General features: G+C 23.7%; 1 protein-coding gene across 1 annotated transcript in view; it reads left to right on the top strand.

Moving 5' to 3' along the window:
- Positions 1-9,572: 9,572 nt before the first annotated feature.
- LOC114126713 (scavenger receptor class B member 1) overlaps positions 9,573-23,769 on the top strand; it is a 42,740-nt gene continuing 28,543 nt past the window's right edge. The window contains exon 1 of the mRNA XM_027990713.2: positions 9,573-9,841. The gene's annotated coding sequence lies outside the window, so the exon portion shown is untranslated. The remainder of the gene's footprint in view (positions 9,842-23,769) is intronic.

The raw sequence follows: 23,769 nt of genomic DNA, 5'->3' as shown, positions 1-23,769 counted from the left end.
TACGGTATAATAAATATACAATATTTTAAAATATGCTTAATTTAGCTTTTGGCTAAACCTAACTAATTTATTCTATATTTTCAATTTCTAAGTATAGGTGATATTTCAAAGATAAACACTTAAATAATTGATTTTTTTTAAAACCCACAATACAAAATATGCATATCTATAAGCATGTTGTTTTTATATTTTGTATAATATATAGGTAGGTATACTTATTCAAAATATTAGGAAACCTTTTCCCCCTTTTTACTAAACGTTATATTATGTTATTTTTAACATTAAAAAATATAGTAGTTACATAAATACTGATTAGTAAGATATATAATATAATATTAAAATAATAAATAAATTTAATAAACACTGTACAACTTAAAAATAACAAAAATGCAATGTCAGTAAATTAATGATACTAATTATATATATATGATAATATAATGTATTTAATATACTATTTTCGTAACAGTAATTTTCATTTGTTAATATTACTTGCATATCCTATGATAGTAATAATTTATCCATACTATCTTATTATAAGTTATACAAATAAATAAATTTCTATGTGAGTAATTGTTTCATTGTTCGTACCTTGTCTTATGTATTAAGTTTTATTTTTATATAATAGATGTATAAATTTAAATTAAATATTAATAATATTAATATTAAAAAACTAATAATTAAATATTAATATATATATAATAATAATAATAATAAAAACATTTTTAAGTTAAATCGGTACATAACTTAACTCACCGATAATTTTATCGATAACGTACAAATATTGACAAACTAAAAATTTTTAAATGCTTGAAAATTATTTAAAATATATTATTTTAAATGTCATTGAATAAATAAAATAGATAAGTGTGGCAAATTGAACTTTTTTTAAAGTTTAAACATACATTTTGTATGTAGAGTTAATGATAAGTATTTATAATAAATATTGAATAATTAAACCTTCTTCAAATATGGAATCCATATACGAATGAAACTACAGGTAAATAATAATAATAATAATAAAATCACGTCATTCTAAAATGAGAAACTATTGAAACAAAGAAAATAGGTACATAATATTATACATAGTAAATTTAATAAATTTCAATAGGTATGCGTTCTTATCTCAAATATTGATTTGATAAGATATCCTTCAGATTCGTACAATATAAATATATTAGTTAACAGAATTATGCTGAGTATTCAATATTTAATTGTAATAAGATTATCTCGCATGTTTGAATCATTTTTGATAAGAACAGAATCCCGGTCATGACCAAGTACAATATAAGAAAATAGTAATTTAACTACGCGGAAATAATACATTAATACTAAAAAGACGTGTTACTTAATAAACATTTAACTACAGGAGTAAAACTAAACGACTGTAAAAGATTTGAGTAATATTAATTAATATAAATTGTTTAGAAAGGTTTTATCGTTTATCAAGTCTCTCATACGAGAGACATGACATGAATAAGTAAATAAAAATATGTCACGAATGATTGAAATAAGTTATTTAAAATTTTGATTTTAATATTAACAACTAAATATTAAATAAGACATTCCCATCAATTTAATAAAGTGGACTGACGTCGATTACATAATTTTATTAAGTTATTTATTATAGCATAGAACAACTATAATACATAATATGAAATCATCGATCAATGATCACCCTATACTGTTTGTATTTCTACATTCTACCTCTATCAAACTCTCGAAATTATCTTGTCAATTAATGATGTGCGTCAAGATTATTTCATAATCTCAAATCAGAAAAATTAGTTGGTGCTTGACTTAATATTAAAATTAAAAGAAACAACGAGGATATTTTCGAATTTAAGAGAACAATATTTTATTATATTTACAAATACTCAACAGTTTTTAAATAATATATGTAAATATAAAGTGACGAGGATAAAATGCCGAAACAATGATAAATAATAAATACCTATTTTGATAATTAAATTAATAATAATCATTTTGTTTTATTTTGAAAACCATGATAAATAGGTACATTTCCCGAGATTAAATGTGTATATAGTCCTGAAAACCTACATTGATCATTAAGATCGGATAGTACCGCAATGCGTTAATGCCTGGTTATGTGTACGTTGTCTAATTGTCAAAAATAATAATATTTATTTAATTTTTGTAATATGTTTTCCACTAACTTCAGATTTAAAATTTTTTTCAATCATAAATTATATGATATTACTGAATTAAATACATAAATTTTCGTCAATCACAATTACTTTTTCTTTAATCCTTATCATATTTTGACAGATATAATAAACGTTGGTAGGTACTATAGGTATGTCTTCTAATTCTTACTTAAGTCAATGGCAAAACTACAGAATAAAACTGATATTAACCTTAACAGAGTTGTATATAAAAATCATTACAATTTCGGAAATCAAACAAAAATATAACTTGTGAATACGCCTATTCTAATTTCAATCTCAATCGTTATTTCAACGTTAACTTTTATTCAATTATGATTCAATTATTATTATTTTCTGCGTAAATAGTTTTAGTTTTAATCTAAGATTTAACTGCATAGGTCGATTTTCTTTACATTCGATTAGGTGCTAATTATTGTTTGTTTACATTTTTATAATCTTATAACGATAACAATATCATACATTTAAATTTTATATCTATAAATTTATCACTATAATATAACTATATAAGTGCCTAATTTATATAATGTATTACACTATGTAATTTTAATTGAATATATAAATACTCGTTCTTTATTGAGACTTCTATTGTTTTTAATGGCTTTATGAAATTTACTCAAATTAACACAAATTGTATGTCTATATTTATATTTATATATAAGATAGAATTGGTACTTTTTTACTTTCGATTCTTAAGTTAGTTCTAAACACTAGCGAGGAAGTTGAGCCATCTCTCTCCATCCTATTCAATTATCTAACATTTCTTTTATCATTTACCTATACCAGTGTTTCTTAAAATGTGTTCCGCGGAACTCTGGGGTTCCGCGAAAATCATTTCAGGGTTCCACGAAACTTGAGAGCTTTTTTCAAAATTTTCAAGAAAATTACTTTAAAAAATGTAACTAAAAATTAGTAGTGGTTAGGACCCAAGAGGAGATAAATATTTTATGCATTAAAATTTAAAACTATTGAAACAGAGTAGAGGTTCTAATTATCAAACTGTAGTAACTTATTATTGAAAGCTAAATAAAAATAGTTAACATTTTTTTCAAAAAAAACGTAGGTGTTCCTTGATAAAAGTGAACACAAAAAAAGGTTCCACAGGTAAAAAAGTTTAAGAAATGCTAACCTATACCTATAACCATAAAAATTATGCCTTCATATTTTAGGGTTAGTTTTAGCAACTTATTCTTTGACTACTTCTGTTATAAGGGGACTAGGCTACTGATGTTTTGTTGTTTTGTAGTGGAGGACTGAGCTTAAATTTTAAATGACACAATTTCATGTGAAGTAATTTTTTTTAGCCTATTATACATTATATTTGCTTATAACAAAGTTATTATGTAAATAAAATGTGGACAAAAGAACCAAGAGTCGGGTCTTAGCATGACGTGATTTGGCGATACTGTCACAGAGTGCCACTACCCCCTTTGAAAAGTTGACTCAACTGCGTCAAAATTAGGCGTTTCAGCCCGCTATTAAAGTTGTGACATGTGAATTCAGAGGCTGGTCTTTTGTAAGAATTCAGTTATCTCTATGAGCCTAAAATATACACATATGACATATACGTATTTATACACGTAAATTACATTTTGTGTAATGTTTGATTATTGTCTTGAATATTCTTTCTTAAAATGTTAATTTTGTAATTAATTATTATTTATACATGGTCGGTATGAATTAGATTTTATTGTTCCAAGGATAATTATTAAAGCTCAATATATTGTCAAAGGTTCTAACCTATAAGGTAGCTTGAATATACTAATACTATGGATATTATGTATTGTTGTTTAAAATGTTTATAAAATATTATTAAATAATAATACATTTTTATCGACGTTAAATTTATGAAATATTTTGTTATTATTTTGTGAAAAATAATAGGTATTTTATTTCAGTTATTAACCGGTTATATTTTATTAGGTAGGTACCTACGTGTTTATTTGTCGCTTTATTAATGTTCATTGTTGAATACAAGAGATTTTATTAGGCAATATTAAATTAATTATTATAGTTGTATAATATTTTCATCTAAAACTCATAAATTACTTATAGATGACAGGAAATGTGTATAAAAATAGTTTTTATAATCAATGTTAGTTTCTATACTAGATAGTCCTTACTAAGTATCGATTAATATTTTAATATTTTATACGAGTGTGATTGTTTATACCGACGGAAAAATTATTGATATTATGTATTTATGTTCTTCTGTACACAGAGAAGATTTATCTATTTAAGAATTAAAATAAATTGTTCGCATTAATTTATTTTTTAATATCTTAGTTAAATCCTTGTGATATATTCTTTATTTAAATAAGTATTTTTAATCAGTCAAAACATATATACCTAATGGAATACTATGAATTAAATCGTATAAATTAATAAATAAAATATTTGTACAATATATATTATATTATTATGAATAAACATTTTATTGACAATAGAAAAATATGTTATCATAATAAAAACAATATAAATTTATGGAATACGTCATAACGTGTACTCAATAGTCACGTTTCTAATTATTTATCCCACCAAAACAACTATTTTTATTGTCCATTAACATTTAACATTCTCACTATTAAAGTTTGTAGATACAATACACATTTATTTTTCCAAGGAGGTAAATCCCAGTGACTAAGTACCATAAAGAATATTTCTTAATATTATACATGAGTTAGTTGAATATATTCATTATTCATCTCAATAATTTATTTATAAAGAAACCATATTTCTATCAAAACTTATTTTAATTTATAGCATTAATTAAGATAAAAGGGACATTTACTTGTATTTCATTTTTTTTATTAAACAAATCATTGGAACTTGAAAATTACATTACTTACCTAACACTTTAAAGTTTAAAGTATATTTTTTTAATGTTGTAAAAGTCACTTTTTTCAGTAATTCGCAGGAAGTATTTTCCTGCTCAACTTATATACTTAAATGAAAATTAATGAATACATAACAAAAGTCCGGTTTTATGGTATCAATAAGATACAGTTTTTCATTGATAGTATAGCCATTTGAAAGTATGAAACTAAATTAATAGTTAAATAAAAAAATTTAATATAATTCTGTTTACTAACTGCAAAATAAATAAAAATAATCCTATTAAAAACAAAATGCTTTAACTGTTTTCTACGTTTACAAACGTATATGAATAATATATAGTAAAAATTACTACAGACTCACACAGAGTACAGAAAAATTAATTCTATACAATTAACTTCAATGTTATAGTAAATGTAGGAATATTATCTATAAAATCGTGTAAGCTGTTATATTGGTATTTCAATTTTAGAGTGAGAAATAATTACCTAGGTAAAATACTACAATTTTAAAACACATAACTCACTTTAAGATTAAAATATCAATAATAACAGTCTGTAGACCTATTACTTTAAGTTTTACAAGTCCAATAAAAGGTCATTTCACAATTTACCCGATTACATTTAAATTAACGATACAAAATGGATTCTTATGAATTCTAAAGACAAATATTTCATTGTATAAACACTCCAGTACTGTTTAAAAGACAGTAAAAATATATGTAGGTGTAGCGTTGAGTTCTCTTAGTAAAAATAATTGAATATATTGCGCTTTAAAATAATACCTATCATTGAAAATACTAATTTCTTGCAATTTAATAACTTAAAGATTTGTTTTGATCACTAAAATTAAAAATGTCATGAAAAACTTACGAAAAATAAAATTGATGGTAAAATCAGTCGATGATAGTTTAAAAAAAAGAATTTCAATACTTATAATAGTACATGTACATATTCTAGACTTCAGTTAATATAAACAAAATAATTACAAGCACTAATATGAATTTCTTAAAAACCTTGATGAATGAATCATATTTAAAATTGAAAAACTGTAAGTCGATATTTTATATTGTTTCTTAAATGATCTGCTAACGTATAATTGCTGTTAAAAAGTTAAAGTTGCATTCATTCTAGCGAATTATTTTTATATATTACAGTAGCTGAAGTCATTACAGAATAACATTGTATTTACTTATTTTTAAATAAAAATGTATTTTTCTATTTTTTATAGTTATAACTTTTGAGCTTATAAAAAAATATTTAAGTAAAATCTTAAATTTATTTAAAAGTTCAAAATTCGATTTATATTGTTTTCAAATTCTGTAAAAAAAAAAATATATTTCCAAGAAAAAATTATAAACTATAAACTAAATATGGCAATAAACTATAAAAATAAAATAATTTTCAAATGTATTATTGTTGAATCACAACATTTTATAATGTAAAATTGTATTGACTTGCCTTGATTTTTATAATTTTTTCACAAAATATCCCATACAAAACATAAATTAACGCTTATATATTATTATAGGTACTAACTACCAAGTAGATTATATAAAGGTTAAAGTAAAAAGTATTACCAATAATATTATTTGTAATTCAATTCATTATTATGATTATTAACACAATTTATTAAGACCTTTGTTAATAATAAACCTTTTCGATAAGTATTTATACTAAATCAATTAAATTTAAATATTATACATTTATAACACTGTTACGAGTATATGTATTGCTATAGTATTTTGATGATTGATATAGAAGAAATTTAAAAATAATCGCGAAATATACTATTATGATATTATAATTGTTATAACTTTTGTAAGTAGGTATATCGTATACAGCAGTAGTGTTACTTATAAAGATATTTATCAACTTACTAATAATAATATTACTGAATATAATACACAATATAATATTATGACACATTATGTTTCTAAGCTTATAACTTAAAACGTATACAAAATATTAACAGAAAAATAAAACAAAATGTTTTAAATTCATTTCTGATAATTTATCGTGGAGTCACAAGCCTGCTATTCTTCAGGCTTATAAGTGAATAGAATTATTAAAGATATTTTAAAATGTTGTTTTTTAATTCTCATTATTTATATTAATGTTCAATAGTAATTATTAAATACGTGCGATGTCCATCGTACAATGAATAAATAAATTACCTATTATTTATTACAATGCAAATTGACACAAATAGTCAATACAGAGTTAATTAACTTCGGCTGATTTAGAACTAATATGATTTATAATTATTGTTAGCATAAAACAGGAGTCTGATGTGATTATTATTAATCATTTTTTTAATGTTTAAACTATACCTACGTCTTTAATTAAGAAACGTTAAAAAGCATTATATTTGTGGCTATTTTTAAGTTCATTAAGTACCTTATTCACGCCTAGACTAAAATAGATAATTTCGATATGAACGTATATTTTTTATTTTTAAATACTAATATTTAAAAATATACAATTACTAATTGCTATTATTTTTTTTTGACCACATAATATTTTATATTCCTAAAGTATAGTTCCAAATAAATAATACAAATATTATTACGTTGTGATAGGTTAAGTTAGGTATGTATAATCAATTATTTTTAAAACACAAATAGTGAATACTTTATAAAATAGAGCATTTTTAATTATAACAAAACAATACAAATATACTAAACAATTGTCTTTTCTTAAATCATAACAACGCGATCCATAAAAATGTATATACTAGAAGTAGAGAAAATATTTCAAAACTTACTGATATAGTTAAATAAAAACATATAATAATAACAAAAATTACATTATTCATCGAAATAAATAGGTATGAAATAATATTATGTATTCGTGGAATAGGTAAATAATTATTTCAGGAAAATAAATAATATCTTTCATAATTCTAATAATTTAACTATACATTTTACTCGTAGAGTGAATTGTATTTGTAAATACCTAATCACACAATTAAAAAAAAAATTCATTTAAACAGAATAAAATGTGCATTATGTAGTAGGTAACATAACTATTATGACGCTTATGTATATATATTTATTTTTCGGAATTTTGACACTCACGTGAATATAATTGTGATACCGACACAGTACAATAAAACACAATATATCATACCTGTAAACAATAACTTTAAAAACAAATCGTAGATTATGATTAATGACAATACCTTAGCTACATAAACGTGTGACTAGATTCGTTAAGAATTTTGCGATGCATCCATCGGACCTTTCCTTCACCCATGACCTTTGTTGATCATAAATTACGTTGTATAATTTTTCTATGATTGTTGTATTACACGTGTAACACAATACGTACAATCTGTCATTTATTTTTATTAATTACAATAATGTTATTTCTGTATTTACATATTTACTGTCTATATTCAAATGGTCGACAAAAATACTGTATATTACAACAACATAATGTTATGTTGTACACTTGTACATAAGAAATACATTTTGAAACCCGCTCAAAATTATTATTAAAATTAAAGTATAATACAATTAGATATAAAAAATCAAAAAAGAATTTACGCATAGGTTCATGTTTAGAATAGGCAAGTAATTTCCAGCGTGTAAGCAATCAAAGTTATAAGTATTCCGGTATTCGTATATATTTCTTATTATTATTTTTTTTTAAATATAAATTAGTGCCTTCATTATAAATACATGTAAAATGTTAAAAACATTAAAAGTAAGAATAGAATTGTAAATCGTACTCAATAAAAACAAATATATAAAAAGGTAATCATATTAATAATGTAAGTAAATAGCTAGTGATAAACTTATATAAGCTATATTATTAATAATTAAAATTTAAATTTGACTATTATACCATAAGTGTATTTAGCTGCTATACTTTAATAGCTGTATATACGAGTAGTATACGATTGGGTATACGATGTATTATATTTAAAAATAACATGTATAGTTGAATAATTGAAGGAAATACAGTAAAATAACACATCAAGTAATAAATAATTTAACATTTTTAGCATAATTTAATGTAATACATTGTCAAAAGTCAAATCGTTTAAAATAAATCAAAATATTTATCCATATTCCCTGCAGGCGGTAGTCTAGGACCTAGGTAATAGGTATAAAATATGTGTAATATAAATAAAACATTTAAATTCTGTACATCGTGAAATTAGCATTCTCCGCATAAACTATATAAACCATAATATTATAATTATTTCATATATATTATACATTTATACATTATTCTTATCACATCTACCGTTTAACGTTAAAATTTAAATTTTTTTGATTTACTGTATTTTAGTGAGACAATAACATCGTTACATCATACAGTTTAAAATAATTATTTTTTGATGCATTCATATTATCTGCTCGTGTGTAGAATTATCTATTCGAGTTTTGCAGTGAACTTGACTTTGCATATTGTTATGAAGAGGCGATTTGTTTGATATTAGAATAAGATGCTCTATCTCGGAGCTCCACCTATTCGACATTGAAACCTTGAAATTTCTAATATGTTTTTACGCTAACCCTTCGCGACTCGTGTTCAGTCATATTTAATACGACACTGAGTAACATTCGCGAAATAAGCGATTAACGTATTTCACTTTTTTTTTAAAGTGTAGACGTTTATCGAGTGATTTTCAACTGTCATTTTCCACTGTGATTTTAAATATTAAATAAAGCACAGTTGAAAAATATTTTGATTTAAAAAAAATATATATAAAATTTATTGTGTACTTTATTGAATAAACGATTTCTTCTTCAAAAGCCACAACTACTTTTGGATATATTTTGTTGCTGAATGATTAAGAATTGGCATTCAGTGAGTATTAATTTTCTATATTGTAATCCATTCGTTTAATTTTTAAATAATTAATACCTTTAAAAACATGGCATGAAAAAAAAAATTGCCGCTAAAAAAAATATAATATTTAAATTTGTCCTTAGTACCTGCAGGACTTATAATAAGTTATGATAAACTTATAACCCTCGAAATTGAGAAACTTCAATTACTTAAGTATTTAATTATGAGTTAATGGAAATAATAATCTAATAAATAATAAAATTGTGAATTTTGATAGAGACTCATATCTGAATTCTAAAATCTTTCAAGAAACAAAGGAAATTTATTTCCTGTTAACATTTAAACTATTTGATCGATCTGTTTTCTTAAAATACTGATTATTGGGTAACACTACCTTCATATAAAATAATATTCTTGAAGGGTAATTTAATTGAAAAAATTATTGATTAAGTTTTCTGAGATGAATCCTTTTCCAAATTCGTCAAAGGATATTGGAGATTTTAGTATTAGATCAGGCATGGGTTCTTCTCGCTCATAAAATATCAGTCAATATTATGATGTATACACGGAAAAAATTAGCAGCCTTAATTTGGATAAAAACTTGAGACAAGATCTTTTCGATATTGTCGATTCATATTAAGTTATGCTTTTACTTATAACATTATAATGTTTTATATACAAAATTAATTCACGTGCCTTTAATTATACACGCATTATCATCAATTCATCAATCCTCTTATTCTATTATTATATCGTACGACTTGATATTTAAGAACGTTTTTACTCCATACATACTATACTCTAATAGATGGAAAAAAATATTATCACAATAATCATATAAAAAACGCGTGTTTATATTTATTTTGTATTAGTATTATGATTACAAATACTAAATTACTACGGCTTAAAGTCAATAATATTAATAAAAGTAATATTATTAAATTCAAAATTTTTTAATCAATAAATATTCACAAAGTATTATAAAAGTTAAAAAAAAAATAGTAAGACAAAATACGTTAAGTTTAATATATTTAAAACTATAAATCCTGCAAAACAAATTAAAAATAAAATGTTTTGAATTTCAAAAAATATCAATTAATGATAATCCAAATATTAACCAAGTATTAAAAATTATTTTATACTCAATCGTATAACATCGACGTTTATAAGTTTTTTTTTTTTTATTAAAATAAAAAATAAATTACAACCTATATTTATTTATTCAATAAGCAAATGTGATATAAAATATGAAGACACAATGGTGTATTGAATGTCACGATTTTGAAGATTTAGAGAGCGTTATTTATTAATAAATTTAGAATTAAAAACCAAAAATATACTCAATATTTATTAAATACAGCGATACATATTTTATAAGCAGGATATAATATTTTATTAAAATGTGCTATAATTGTTTCCAAATTGTATACATATAATTCCTAAAACAATAACAAATTTAATTAAAGTTTTTAAACATTGCTATATATAATTACGTTTATAAGTATAAAATTATTTTGAATTGCTAATTATAAAAGTTAAACATTTTTTTATGAAAAACTATAAAAAAAATTTTAAAATAGTTTGAACAATATATGAAACAGATAACATTTTGAATTTTTAAAAATTGTGTTCTAGTCCATAATATGAAACATTTTGATCGACACTTTTATCTACATAATTTAACATTACTATCTTACTCAAAAAAAAAAAAAAAAACAATTCTGAACTAATTTCCGTACCAATAAAGTGTAATTCATGTTGAATATTTTTTGGGTAGAATTCCCATTATAAGTATCTATTTGGCAGAATCAGATGTCCATTAGTTCTATATATATAATTAATTAAAATACTTGTAGTACTCTACAAAGCACCTGTAGTATTCTAAATACCCCCTGCAATATTGTTTTTTATACAGAAAAATTGTTTATTTTTCAATTTTACTAAATTTATTGAGAAAATTCAATTAAAAACAGAAAAAACTAACAATTATATATTTTTTATAATGATAATTATTAAATTGAGATTATTTTGAATTGTTTCACATATTATGCAATCATTTTACATAGATAGCTTTTAAATATATACCTATATATTATATATTTGTACATCAATTGCGCTAAGTAAATTAAATACCTTATTTTAAACCACATATTTCCTTATTGTAAGATTCCTATAACAGGAATTATGAATATTATAATTTGTACACAAATATATTTATGCCTTAAATTTATTTTTTAAGATCTGAATGGTTTTTATTTTATTGTTTTTTTTTAAATCCCGTGTAATATTGTAAACATAATAGCAAAATAAAATAAGAACTTTCAAAATAAACTTAGTTATTCGAATTCATACTAAAGAAATACTTTAAAGCATCATGAGTTATCATTGTTCATAATTCACGTAGTTATACAGTATACCTATGATTCTATATACAGAATAATATACTAAATTCCGATAAAGAAAAAATAATCAATGTAAATTACGAGATAAAAATAAATTTTTTAGTTTCGTTACATTGATGAGCGGAATCTTCAGAATATTTAATGAAGCGTACAGCATATTATGAAGATTAAATGAAGAATAAATTTACGTTAGACATTGTTTTATATAATTATAATTTATTTTATTATTTTAGAACTCAACAAATAATAATCTACAATAAAGTATATTTTGTGTATAGAAATAATTTTGATCGCGTATCATCATCGTATTTAAGTAACAAATTATTATAGTAAATACATTTATTAAAGTATAATAATAAAAGAAAGATATTTTAAAAAAATGCTGTCTTTCTAAACCCAAAAGAATAAATATTAAAGACACTTTATTTACGCATTAAATATAATTTAAAAATTTCATTGTATTATTGAGTGCAAAATATGAATTCCTAATGTAGTGAGTCACACATAATTTTTAGTTTTTACCATGATAATGATTGTCTAGTGTTATTGGTATTGTGTTCAACAGTGATAAAAATGTAAAATATAGTTTGACACATGATTTTGAAAAATCACTTAAGTATTTCTTTTTCGGTATCTAATTCTTTTTACTCCGATTCATTTTTTTTAAACAAATTTTGAAAACACCAAACATAGTTAATTTTTAAACTTTTCATTAATGAACTCGTCCATATTTGTTATAGTGTTAATAATAATTATATGTTAATATAAAAACATCAAACTAAGTTGCGACAACCATTGTAACAACCAAAATAAATACAAAACAAATTTAAACGAATTTAAATTTTATTTAATCTCCAATTATTATATGAGTTAAAAGAATAATAATATTATTTTGCAATATCATATAAATAAATCATAATCGGTTGTACGTTTATTTTTAAATTAACCTATAAATATGCTAATTTTATTGATCTCGCAATATCAATTAATTGATTATCGTTATTATAATGGTTATCATCATTGTCCTTTATCATGGATAACTATAACTTAATTGACAAAGGTAAAATTAGTGCAATTCAGTTCAATAATATGACTATTTCCGTATGATTGAATGACTGAACAACACCACAAAATAATTGTATATTTCTGATGGTCGTTATCACGACTACCGAACCGTGAAATTATTCCATAAATTATACACTGTGGGTAGGTACCTACCTTATATTTATAGTGTGGACATTAAATATTATGACAAGTGCCTATATAATACTATTGTTGTGTCATTTAAAACTATGGCATAATTGATATATCAAATTAATAGCTATTATTTAGTTGTACATAATAACTACGAAAAATTTTAAATATTTAAAAACGATGTACGTATCCAAAATAATTTAAAAACGTTTACAATATTTAAAAAGCATAAAAATCAATTAGGTTTTGTGTATTATAGGTATATTGTATTATGTAAAAAAATACAGGATCACATACCTTATTTATACCTTATTTATAATAATAATAGATGATAGAAATCATTTTAAATGTAAACGAAATATAACAATAGTTGTACTTTTCATATCTATTAAATACTAGATATAATAACATACATCTTTTGGAACATAATAACTCAATAATATATGTATGGATATTTAAACTTAATTTATAATGATGTACTTGAAATGTGATAAATTATCATTTTTTCTTTTTTAATGCATTTTAAACAGAATTTTTTTAAGGATTTTTAAGGCATTTTTAAGAACGCATAAAACAATAACAAAAGTAAAGCTACAAAACATAATATAAATATTTTAATACTGTACGCCGATACCTAAATTTATTAATGCATTTCTTAATTTTTTACTAATATAGTCAACCAATTCTACACATATTCTTAAAAGGAAGTAAAAATGACCTGCCTTAATAATATTAATTATTGTGACTATTATATATATATATATATATTATGTATATAAGCATAATATAGTAATATTCTTATATCTTAAGATATTTACGATTAATAAAGTATCTATTTAGCTAATATTGTCATTGTGATCGTTATTATAAAATAATAATATGCTTTCGGTATTATAATACATTTTTAAAAATAATTATAAATTAATTAATAACTTTTTTTGGCACAATAGTTAGCTTCTATTCAATGTAGGAAAAAAATTTTAAAAATCGTTCCAAAATTATTTTATTTTCAATGTTTTTAAATATAAGTTAAAAATTATAATTTACAATTAGATTGAAAAAAAATATACGGAAAGGAAAAAGAACAATAATTATTATAATGTATGTGCAAGTATAGTACCTATCTATATACTAGTAATTGGTATGGTATTCTTAGACGAGACTATGCGAATGTGACGTATACATAGTTGTTTTTAACAAAAACAAAATACATAGGTAATTACATAATAAAATAACATTATGTTAAAAAAAAAATACGGTTTGAACAATCTTTCTTGTTATAATAATACATATTATCGTCATTAGTCTGGTCATTACAATTTACATTATTTGATTGCAGCAGTTTTTCATGTAATAATTATACGTATATAGTGAACCATTTATAAAAACATATTAAAAGTACTATTGTATTAACCTCATAATAGTTTTAATCGGTCGTTACCGTAAAATGAAAAAAAATTAAAATTTGGAAGGTCTTTTTAAAATAGTCTGTTTTGCGGCGTTTAGTTGAAAGCTTTCTAGTGACCAATGCTCTTATTGTACTATGTAAACTTAGGAAGACACTCTTACAATAACATGGCGTATTTATAAGCCCCTGTTATTATAGTTTTATCAATACAACAGAAAAAAATTTTAAAAAAGTTAATTGGACAATTGGGGTGGTTTGCGTTTGGTCAAATTTGTAAAAATCGCAATGCATTTGGACAATTTTTCATAATGCGTCTGACGAGTGATTTTAAATATTATAATGTGTTCAAGCGACCTTTTTTTAATATTTTGTAATGCATTTAGGCATAGGGCAAAATCTTATTAATTCATATTTTTCTCTATAATTTCGACATACTTGGGACTGTCCGTGACTTCCACGATTATGATTAAAAATAAACTGTTTTTTGATGAAATAATGAAAAATATTTGTTTTTGTTTTAAAATTAAATTTACTGTAGATATTTCATGTATAATTATATTTTAATCTTTAAACTGTTATCGTTTATGTTGTGGTAGTTATTGATGTCATTGAGAACAATCGTAGGTATGAAAAAATAATTCATTCGACTGTAGGCGGTGGGTATCGTATACCGGTGAGATAGATCCTTCATAGACGAACGTTAAACAGTGAGTATTATACTTGCTCAAACGGCTACATCCCAGTTCCATCCCATATATAAAAATTGAATTTAAAGATATTCTTGTTCCGTCCCGGGTTTTTTGAATAGGTATACTAAAGCCGTCCCAGGTTTTTTTTAATGAATGTACTAATTTCGTCCTGCGCCATTGCACCAAATCTTTTTATATTATATTATAGGTATATAAAATGTACAAATTAATAACGTCGACCATCGAAGTTAATAATAAAATATTATTTAGAAACCAAGATAATATGATTTCAGTTATCACACCAAATAATCAAATTTTACAACATCAAAATTTATTTTTATTTTTGACTATTATAATATGTCATTTTAACTTTTTAGTTTTTTAACTATTAATATTTATTGAGTTTTGTTTTGTTTTATTATATATATATATATATTATTACGATTAAATTATAAATATATGTACTAACATTATGAGTACCAATATTTTTTGAATGCATTTTGTACAATATTTATACAATAAAGTATTAGTATTATTTTAATTATACTTTTTTTTAACCGGGATGGGATTGGTATAAGAAGAGGTTCTCAGGACGGAACTCACGGATGTACCGCTCAAACACACTATAAAGAACTCACCTTGCATTTGTTAAGAGGGTAAAAAAGTAGTTCGCTTAAACGCATTACGCCCGGACAATTAAGTAAAAAACCTATCTAGACTACGCCGGACGGACGATCCGGACAACCGTATAGGCAAAACAACATACACCAAAGCATCCATATTAATCTGTTCTCAGTGATCACGGAAATGGACCTATGCAAAACACGAACTAAAACGTCCGCGTTCCGTAGTTCTCACGAACACGATTTCGATTATTTTTATTCCGTCATAGATACACTAATTTTCGACTGGTCATTTCGTATTTCACTTTTATCAATTTAAACATGATGCAATTTGCTGCATTTTACTTCAGTGATTATCATTCACCTTTCTCCCAATCGCTGTAATCATATAGGCTAAAAATATATATTATGCATTGTGTTAACCAGTGATATCTCTATTCGACTGTATAACTCCGTGTTTGTGTGTTAAGAAACATTTATGTTTAAAATTAATTTTTATAAAACCCATTATTGTTCTACAATACCTACGTGTTATATCGTAGCGTCTACAAAAGTGACTATAGCATACGCTATGTAGTAAGTCCCCTGCAAATATATCGCATTTTATTGTAAACAATAAACATATTATATATACAGTGAGTAACATCGTCTTACACGATATCACATATTGTCATAAAGTATAAAGTAGGCGTAGGTAGGTCACGATTCTCTAATCACCGTTATTACAATTTAAAGGTCGTCATTATAAGGTCTAAAGCGATTTTTTTTTATTTGGTGAACTGATATCGTAGATGTAACGTACGGTTTGTGGTTCAGCAATACAAAATGTACAGTAAAGCAAACACGTTAACTGATAGTTAAATGCGTATTAATTCGTTGTTAAAATGTCCTCATTAGCGTTAACTGTTATAATCTGTAATATAGTCAAAAACGAATTTCGAGCCAATTTCCCATTTGCTAGTGTCCATATTATAAAATATATATACCATAAATATACAATGTTCGTAACATATGGCATTTAAAATACACCTATTACCATATTAATATAGTCAGCTGGCGATTATTTGGTTTTGATTTTTTTTTTTTAGTTTGATTAATGAGTAATGATTTTCGTAATTTACTGATTTTTTTTTTTCATTATACATACACATATATTATATATAAATAATAGCCAAAGGACTTAATAATATAACATATTGTATGAATATAAGGGGTAGTGATTAATTACCTGTAATTTTTTTCGAACGATTACCAGTAATGATCTTCAGTGAACATTATTTGCAGTACCTGATCAACTGTGTGTCATTTAAAAAAATTTCTAGTTCCTTTATTGTAATTATGATTGATGAAATATAAATAATAATGCGTATTTCATAGGAAGATAAAACAAGATATATTTTAATTAATTCATAGAAAATCACTAAATTTATTTTTGTTTTACGTTAATTTAAATTTTCTAGTAAGCACATGTCCAGAATTTTGTTTTTTTTTTCATTTTTTTAGTATTTAAATATTTCCCAACAATGACTACTGAAGCCAGAAACACATTACCCAAAGAAAAATATTAATAATTTAAACTTTTTAAACATACCTATTTGTATTTTTTTCTTTGTTAATTTCTGTGATAATGGCAAAAGTATTATGACTGTACAGATTTTCCAGTTTTGCAAGGACGGATACCTACACAATGTGACTAATTATTTATTTCTGAAAATAATTTAATAGTATGAAATGTTATAATTAAATGAATTATTTTGTATCAAAAAAAAAAAAAAAAAAATACAAAATAAAAGTTTTAAATTATACTTCTTTGAAATTAGTATAATGAAAAAAATACTCAAAAAAATATTTCACTTCTTAATATGAAATTAAAAATGTTAATTGTCATTCATTTAAAAATAAATAAATAATAATTATAAAAAATGGTAAAAAAATATTATTGTTTTCAAAAATATTAATACTATTGAAAATAATATAAGTTAGTATCATCAATATTAAAATCAAAAATATTTTGCACTTACTGTGTTAATCCTGTATGAGTGTCCACTATTCAAAAAATATTAATAATTTCAAATTGATTTAACTTATAAACATTTGTATTCACTGGTAGCCTTTTATGTTATAGTTGCTCAATATTATATGATTCTATAAATATTAAGTTTCTTAATGAATATTTAAATTAATTAACTTAATATTTTTAGTCAAAACAATACTTAATAATGTTTTGTTAAATATTAAATATATATATATAGGTAATAGTATAATTTATAAAATTATAAAATATTAAAATATGATTTGAATCAGCGTTTGTCGTATGATTAATATGATTATGCCCATACAAAATTAAAAATCAATAGTAAGTAAAAAAATATATTAGGTACTTATTGAGGATTATAAATACAAATAAATAAATTAAATCTATATAATCAATGGTACCTAATATTTAATAATAATCTTATACTATTAATAAATACAGGTTATATTGTATGAGTATTCGTGTCAAAACTGTTTTCACAATATGCCTTACCAAATATTACTATATTAGATTCTATTCAAATAGATATTTAAATATTTGAAGATTGTCGCATGTGAAACGCAAATACACAGTTATTATTATAGTATTACTAATACAACTAAAAAGTTTAAAATGTTTAAATGAATTATTTAATTTTATCCATATGTTACAATAATTATTAATGTACAATATTACATAATTTTTATCGCAGAAACATACTTTGTTTTCCGTGCCAAACTTATTATGAATATAACAAAAAGGGAAAGTTCATTAAGCACCCATAATATTATGAAATTTATTTTTTCATCTATCTAACGATGTTATTTTCAAAATACACTGGACCTATCACTTACAGACCTATAATTTACATCTACATTTGTATCATTTCATGCAATAATTTTTTTTTTTTTTATGATCATATAAAATGACATTATCAACAGTTATTACTTAATATTTAATACATATTTAATCATAAAATAATTTTAGATGTACATTTAATGATTGTAACTATTGATCAATTTTATTCAAAAATCAGTGAGATACAGATCTGATTTAACTCACGACCAATCTAAACACGATTTAAATTTTTTTTTTTATTTCTGCTTTTTTCATACTATATCTACTATTTTATCACTATTAAATTTTATTTAAGTACATACTCAATACTCATATTTTATAAGTACTTACAGACTATGTTATAAATTGTATATATTATAGCATTATAGTGATATTATGTATGTACATAATACTAAATAAATAACCTCTCTATATAATTGGTGTCGCAATAGTATAAAATATGTTATTGTCTTGAGCTGGACATTTTAAATACAATTTATTAGAACTAAGTATAATGGTATTTTACTAGTCAATACATATTAATGAAAAAACAATTTTCAAATTATTATTTATAATTTGTTTTTAGATTCATCAGATTTTAAAGCACAATAAATGACAAAAAAAATTAAATAATAATTTTAAATTAAAATAATTATTGACCATGTATTTATAGTTAGATTTCTAGTTGTGAAATTGACTCTATTATCAGACCATATTATGTTTTCATACGTCAAAAATGAACGCGCTTCAACGTTTTTTTTACATTTCTTACTAATTTAATTTAATTTAATTTTTTTAACTACCTATAGAACAATAAATATATTGAAATGCTACCAGTAAAATAATTAATTTTAAAAAAATCAATAAAACAGCATTTACGTAGAAAAGAAAAAATGGTATTTTTTATGATCAGAGTAACGTGAAACGAATCTATATATAAAAATTAGATTTTTATCTCGAATATAAAAAAAAAAAAAAACATATGCGCTTCTCCTAGCATTATTATTGTTACTATTTTTACAAATATTTCAAGTCAATAAATTAATGTAAAGCGAAATTCAATTAGCAGTTTATTTCAATTAGCGACAAATTAATGATTATATTAACTATGAACATTGAACACGGTTCTTTATACATGCATAGATATTATAATAAAAAATAAATTAGCTGATTATTAAACATTTTGTTAAAAGTTGACGGTAAATCTCATAATCACCGCGAGTAACACACTTAAAGGTTCGACATATATACACCTCTTACGATAATTGCGGCAAAGATCAAGGACCTCTTGTGACGTAATAGGGTGCCCCGGCGACGACAGGGAAATAACCGACAAGTAACGATGTAACCTGTTTGAACTCGATATACCTGCATGTACAGTACGGCGATATAACTTGAGAGTATGCGGACATAAAAATAATAAAAAAAAAAAAATCATTATTATTATTTTTCCATTCGTTTTTATTATTATTATTATTATTGTTGATAACTATACGGACCACGCGTTTGACCGAGTGTACTCTTCCCTGATACAATGGCCAACCGGTTTTTTCCCGAAGAGACCTACTTAGTTGCGTAACGCGTATCCCGGGGCCTTAGATTAAAGTGAAGCTGTAATATAATTTGCTCGTCTGACCGACTAGGAAGGATTCAGAATGGTGGCGTGAGGTTGCATCAGACCAGTTTTTCTACGAACGGAGAATAGAATATATACGTATAAGGAGAAATAAAAATATGAAGAAAAAAAAACGGATACGCTTTCGCTTTCTGTTATACGCGACGAAAAAAAAAATTTAAAAAAAGGGTCATTCATAAGCAGGAGTGGCTTGTAATATGATATCGGCCCAAGTATACCCGAATTGCGAATCGCGTTTGTATACAGTATCATGATTAACGCGTTAAACGGCCCATAAATAACACGAGAGCTATATAATCGAAAATAGTGGCTAAGTCATCATAGTCGAAGGGTTACGAAACGGAAAGGAACCTTGTGCGCTCAGTGCCAAATGACGAATGTACGATAGTTAGTATAGGTACTTATAATTATCAAAATCGCCGTCGGTCGTTTTCCCCTGTAGCGCGTAAAAAGGTTGAACTATTTATCCCGTTCGATTCCGCGTACGTATACATTTACCGGACAATGATTAATGCTTTATATCATAAGCATCCAACGAAAAAAACCGCGAGAACATCGGACCGCCATGCCCAAACGTACACGTCGTACTCCTATAGTTTTAAACATCCAAACATTTTTTAAATTTTATAATAACGCCCGAATACATCCAGTTTCCGACGCCCGAAACCCGAACGATTCGATTGCAAAGCCTTGGAGTGAAGACAAATTATTTCACAACTATATAATATAATACTTAAATATAAATATACTAGATACCACGTCTTCTTTTCACATAAAACGTAAGACTGCGGACGCGATTAATAATTGAACAGTTTTAAATTAACGAGGTTTTCGTCTAATAAGTACAATGACATTTAAAACAAAAGTCAATAAAGCGTTACGTGCAGGAATGCGATTTATTTTAAAGACATTAGTATAACATAGATAGTCGTATAGGTATTAATTAAGTTTCTAAAGTAGGTGATCAAAGAAATATTAAACAATATTACATGACTATTATCTAAATATTGTAATTTTTTTTTATATAAATTATATTATTATTATTTGCTTAATTATGTTTACTAATTTTAGATTCTGACTGCAAAAGTGACCTATAATTAAAACACAGGGGTAGATAATAATAACATTTCCATTAAAAAATTAGAAATGATGGAAAAATAAAATAAACCCGAACTTTGTACACAAAACATTTTATTGATAAAATCTATTTGGTTTTATTGTTTTAATTCCAAAATGAATAATATTATAAAGACTTGAATTTTTTACCAAATATTTTATTGTAATTTCTAGACATTTTCTAGATTTATGTGTGATTTTTGCTTGTGCGTAAAACATTATAATAAATGAATAAAGAGTTTTTTAATAGTTTTTCTTACGGAAATTTAAAAAATACACGGTCACAGCTATTTTCTATTTATTGATACACAATTAAATACATCGTGTATGTGTGCGTGTATTTGCTGTCAGTGAATAATATAGAGTAGATTTCCATGTAAATTTTTTCATCCGACGTGGTCTTATAGAATTGTTTTAATAATATAACAAATTTATTTGTTTGAAAAATTATATTACTTTATTTCAGAGTTATAAATAGAAAACATGAACCAGGAACTTAAAATATTTTTGTAGTGTGATTTTAACATAATATAATATATAAAAAAACATACACTTAAGACGAATTATAATTTGTTTATCAATTTAAAAGTATAGCATAGTGCATAATACAAGTTATTGATGTTTAGGAGTTGTATGAAAACTGACATTAATAATAATAATAATAATTGTTATAGGTAATAGTCACTAAATATTTATTTTTTAATAAAAAAAAACCTGTTGCTTTTAACATAATATACGAAAAAAATGTTGAAAATAATATGCTAATTTTATCAAATATATTAAAAGTTTATTTTTAAAATATTAGTTCTAATAATAATATTTATTTATAGTATTATTATAGAAGTGCGTATAATGTGTATACTATAGTTAAAAACTACAAATAAGTATATATATTTCATAATAAGTAAGTAACCAAAAAAATTAATATTTATGTATTCATAACTATTTTCACTGAATATTGTTCTAAGAAAATTATTTTATTAAATGTAAACAACAGATTGTGAAACATATAGTTTTATTAATACACGACACTTTAAATGGTTGGCAAACGTCCTTCGAACGATCATTGCATTCTATAATCTAATTGACTTATCATACTATAATCCACTTGTTTTATTTATTTTTTTATTTTTAGCGGAACTATAGGAATCTGTTAGATCTAAAATGGCTGTATTATTATGAAATCGGTAAAATCATTTTAAAGAAATGTTTTAAAATTATAATATATAAAAGATCCATCAGGATTTAGAAATATATCTCGTATCTTCAGAACTGCCAGATAAGTTATTAGATAGATTAAAATACTGTTTGCGCTGTATCAATTGATTCGAAAATGTTAAACCTAATATTTAAATTCACCTAATTTGAATCTAAATTTATATGAATAATTTTGTTTAAATAATATAATTTATAGGAAATGTAAGTTCAAACTAAATTATTGGTTTTTGTTATCCTTCAGGAATTTTAATATTAAAGCTCTTAATTGGAATATATTGTAATTAAAATCTAAAACATTTTTCACGAAATCGTTAATTTAGTAATATTTTGTTATGCAATCAGTAAATAAAACCTTGGGAAGCGTTTACTGTATAAAAGAGAATAATCACCTACTAAAACAGATTATTATTAGATTTTATTCTAAATTTTATAGTTCTCTTAATAATAGCTCATTTATTGTGATACACTATAATTTAATACTTGTTCCTGTCATTTATTCATATGAATAATAATTTTTTTCATAAATTAAATGATACTTTACTAAACATACGATTACTTATAATGTTTAAATTTAATTATATTTAATATACAGTACCCTATGTATTCGAGTTCAATGTTGTTTTCCGTCCAATAAAAGCAAACGATAATGATTTGCAAGCACTCCCACAACTCAGAAGTACGGAAATCGTCAGTCGATAATATATTATAATTTTTTATTTCAGTCATAAATATTATTATACTTTGAGTAGGTACAACCGATTAATTGTTGGTTTCCTTTTTTTACTGTACTCAACACTCACTTATTATTT

Source organism: Aphis gossypii, chromosome 3, assembly GCF_020184175.1.
Source record: "Aphis gossypii isolate Hap1 chromosome 3, ASM2018417v2, whole genome shotgun sequence".
NCBI lineage: Eukaryota > Metazoa > Arthropoda > Insecta > Hemiptera > Aphididae > Aphis > Aphis gossypii.
Note: the sequence above shows the minus strand (reverse complement) of the source record. Positions and strands in the feature narration are given on the sequence as shown.